Source organism: Micromys minutus (genome assembly GCF_963924665.1).
Source record: "Micromys minutus genome assembly, chromosome: X".
Lineage (NCBI taxonomy): Eukaryota > Metazoa > Chordata > Mammalia > Rodentia > Muridae > Micromys > Micromys minutus.
Window position 1 is genome coordinate 106142746 of NC_137970.1, and position 4711 is coordinate 106147456.

At 42.2% G+C, this 4711-nt stretch overlaps 1 pseudogene across 1 annotated transcript; it reads right to left on the reverse strand.

The window, feature by feature from the left end:
* Positions 1-1102: 1102 nt before the first annotated feature.
* Positions 1103-2234, reverse strand: LOC308415179 (melanoma-associated antigen B16-like; annotated as a pseudogene). Its single transcript has one exon. The product of its transcript is annotated as a melanoma-associated antigen B16-like (transcript).
* Positions 2235-4711: the final 2477 nt, after the last annotated feature.

Sequence of the window (4711 nt, forward strand, 5' to 3'; positions counted from 1 at the left end):
GCAGGCACAGAGAACATACTCTGAACCCTGCCAGGGAAAAGGGGATGTTTTGACTCTTTTATAATGAGGAATAGATTTATTATTAATGATGTAAAAATTCCTATAATTGTGACAAGGAACAACTCCTGGCCTTCATCTGAATCATAAGTATTTTCATTACTGTTATCTTTATTAAACTATTGAGCATTAATTATCATATAAAACTAGATTCACACTAAAAATATTCTGTTTAAAAGTCTCTCTTAAGCAGCATTATTTTTGACTTTGCCCCCCCTCCATCGGGCAATGAGCAATTGTGAACAATGCAATGGGTAAGCTGCCTGGTAACCCAGCACCTTCTGTGTCTCTTACTGTGACATATTAACTGTCCATAAAAATTGTATGTACAGACAAAGCCTCGGTTTATTGACACGATTAAACTGCACAAAGGTGGGGGACTAGACAGACACCTTCAACTCTCTGCAAGAAAACCGGGTGTCGGTAAACAGAAATCACAAAGTAACCAGCACAGAGTGTTACCTTTAATTTTGGCTGTCAGCCATGGGGTGTTGCAGGTCTCACCAAATCATCCTTCCCTGTACCTCAAAACAACCACATTAGAATGTGAAGGGCAAACCATAAAAGAAAACCATCAGGACACTTACACAAAATAGAACCATGGCGATCACACTCCATATATGATGCAAGAAAACCTTCAGGACACTTACACAAATCAGAACTGTAGAGATCACACTCCATATATGATACATGAAAACCGTCAGGGCACTTACAGAAATCAGAACCGTGGAGATCACACTCCATATATGATACAAGAAAAATGTCAGGGCACTTACACAAATCAGAATCATGGACATCACACTCCACATATGATACGTGAAAACCGGCAGAGCACTTACACAAATCAGAACTGTGGAGATCACACTCCATATATGATACAAGAAAACCATCAGGGCACTTACACAAATCAGAACCGTGGAGATCACACTCCAAATATGATACAAGAAAACCATCAGGGCACTTACACAAATCAGAACCATGGCGATCACACTCCATATATGGACCCAGGCCAAGCATTTTCCCTGTCAACTCATGTCTGCCTGTCCTAGATGTGACAGGAAAAACTGCTCACTCCTGTAGAACATTCACTAGAGGCCGAACTCAAGCCCACATGCTGGAAAATCATGCCATTGCGTCTCTCTTCTTCTTCCAGCAACGCTTCTTCATACTGAGAAGGAAAGGCAATACGGTCTGACCCGTGAACCTTGGCCACAAACTCCAACACCCTCATCTTACTAGTTTCTTCCTTAGCCCACGGCCCCCACACAAATGCACACTGCATGGGATCCATGTTGCCCAGTGGCTGGCGTTCCAGGTACCCCTCCATCACAAACTCACACGTGATCAGCTCTCTGGGTGCACCGAAGATGAAATGATCCATCCCATGGTAGATGCTCATCGGGCTCAACACTTCCCAAATGTCCTCCTCAGTCACATGGTTGCCCTTCATGAAGACGACGATCAAGATGAGGATCAAGAGACCTGTCTTGGGAAAGCTGAACTCATGACTGTGCATCCTGTCATAGGTGAGGCCTAATTTGATGAAGATGGAGGAGAAGTGGTTGATGGCGTCCATCTCCCTCACACCCAGGCCAAAGACCATCTCCATGAGCTCCACAGTTCTCACGAAGATTTACTGATAATGGTCTGAATCTTCTCTGACAATGACCGCCATGATGTCACTCATGATCAGCATCTCCATTGCCTGGTACTTGAACAGCATGTAATTCACCAAGAAATTATCTTTGCCATCTATGGCCATGACAGACAAATCTGGATGATGTGGCGGGATGGCCGGGCCACCCTGTACCTCTCGGTGACCAGGCCCTCGGCACAGTCACCTGAAGAGGCACAGGGATGCTGAAGACCCTGGAAGGACTGGGCCTCCCATGTGAAAGATCTTCCTGGTTGTCAGTCATGATAAGTTGACAGGAGGAACATGGCTCCTCTGTAGGCCTGAGGACCTGGGCCTCCTCGCCAGTCTGACCTTTCAGACTTCCAGCCATAGGGAGATGAGATGAGGAACATGGCTCCTCAACATGACCGGAGCCTGCTGTGGTCTGAACTTGCTGGGTTTCTTCACAGGTCTGGCCTTGGTTAGCTGTATGTTCTGGACTCTTCTGAAGTTTAGACAAGGCAGGTGTGGAGGAGGGAAGGCAACAGCAAGGAGGAACCATTTGGAAGAAAAAGGAAGGGCATGAATGTCATCTGACTTTAAAATTCCCTCTTTTTGTGAACACAAAAGCAGCTTCAAGCAGAGTTGTGAAAGTTATGTTATGCAAGTTCACAAGGAAGACCTGATGTGTGCAAATTAAAAGACATGCTGAGTGCTAGGCCACCCAACAGGGAATGATCAGAGGGCAGTGAGGACACATATGTGGCTCTGTAGCAGTCACTCCTTTTCTAAATGAAGAGAAAAAGCTCCCAAATCTTCACTATTTTAATCAATATTAAGACACATTTTTTTGCCATAACAAAACCTTTTTCCCCCAAGATGGGTCTGAACTTCTGTTTGTGGCTGAAGAACTGCACATAGCTGCTGATATGGAGAAACTGAATTTTCTCTAAGGTGGTATTGCTTTGTGGGTTGAGCACGCTCTGCTAGATAGTCACACACGCACCAAACGTTGTGGGTGTAAAAGTAGAACTTAGTTAAACAAAACAAAACAAATTGAGTAGGAATACAAGGAGGTTGGATTGAGGAGAAGCTTGTAAAAAAAGGTGGATATGATCAAAATTTTATGAAAATTTATAATAATAATAATAATAATAGTAATAATAATAATAATAATAATAATAATAATAATAATACAACCCTGCTCCCAAGACTAAAACGGTAAGGCACCTGCTTATTTGAAATGCTCAGACGACCTGCACACTGGTCCCTGATTGCTTGGAAGAGCTGCAGGGATGTTTTCCATCCTAAATGGAAAAATTTGTATATTTTAAAACCTGATCATTAATAACTCAATAGCTAAGAGGATAGCCTGGTGGCAATGTTTGTTAGTGAAAAATCAATATGTTTCTTTAACCTTTACACATTATGAAAACTCTGACTATTTCCTATGTTATGTTTTGTTCTACATGTACTTTATGATCATTGTAAATAATGAGGTTTCAATGCATACTATCAAATAATTCAGAAATTAAGTACTGGCAAAATATATTCATATATTTTTATACTAAAATGCTTTTATAATCTGAACATGTTCCTCTGTTTTTTTTTTAAAATAACATTGAAAGGGGAAAAATCCTGAGCTGTCAGAGGAGCCTTTCAAGTGCTCTACCACTTGAGCCCACACAAGAGAGCCTGGAGATGGCCATCAGGGAAATGCAAATCAAAACAATCCTGAGATTCCACCTCACACAATTCAGAATGGCTGAGAACAAAAATGCAGATGACAGCAGATGCAGGCCATGATGTGGAGAAGAGGAATACTCCTCCACTGTTGCTGGGGTTGTAAACTGGTTCAACAACTCTGGAAATCAGTCTGGAGATTCCTCAGAAAATTGAACATAGTACTCCATGAAGACCCAGGTATTCCACTTCTGGGCATTTACCCCAGAGATGCTCCAAAATACAACAGACACATGCAACACGATATTAATACCAGCCCTATTTATAATAGCCAGAAGCTGGAAAGAATCTAGATGTCCTACAGTAGATGAATGGATACAAAAATTGTGCTATATTTACACAATGGTGTGCTACTCAGGTATCAGAAAAAATGACTTTATGAAATTCTTGGGGAAATGGATGCATCTAGATAATATCATCCTGAGTGAGGTAACCCAGTCACAAAAGAACAGACATAATATGCAGTCACTGATTATTTGGTACTAACCCCAGAAAGCTCTTAATACCCCAGAAACAACTCACATGCCACATGATGTTCAAAAAGAAGGAAGTCCAAAATAGGGATGCCTCAGTTCTTCTTAGAAAAGGGAACAAAACTCTCATGGCAGGAAACACAAGGTCAAATAGGGAAACAGGGATTGAAGAAAAGATCACTCAGAATCAGCCTCCCCTGGGGATCCACCACATATGCAATCACCAAATCCAAGCACTATAGATGGTCACAAAAAGTAATTACTGGCAGGAACCAGACAGGGATTCCCCCTCAGGTACTATGCTAGAGTCACATAGATACAGCTGAACATGCTTGCAGCTAACCAGTGGTCTGAACTTGGAGATCCCAATGAGGTTGCTAAAGAAAAGATCTAAGGAGGAGAAAGGGGTTGTAACCTCATGGGAAGATAACAACATTATCAACCAGCCAAACAGTCCAAAACTCCCATAGTCTGAAACACCAACCTCTGTGGGCACATTGAGAGACCCATTTATCCCCTTGCGTATGTAACTGAAGATAGCATTGTCTGGCATCAATGCAATAAGAGCCTTTTGGTCCAGGGAGGACATGTTGTAATGACAAGGCAATGGGTGAGGAGGGAGATCAGAAGGGAGTGCACCTTTGTGAAGACAACTGGAGGGGGATGGGGCTTAGGAGCAATGCAGGGTAAAGGGATAACATCTAATATTTAAATACAGAGTATCTAATAAAAAAAGTATACATTAAAACAAAGAAAAAGAAAATGTTCTACGCCAAGGGCAGGAAGTAAATACCACAGGTGTGTGTGTGTGTGTGTGTGTGTG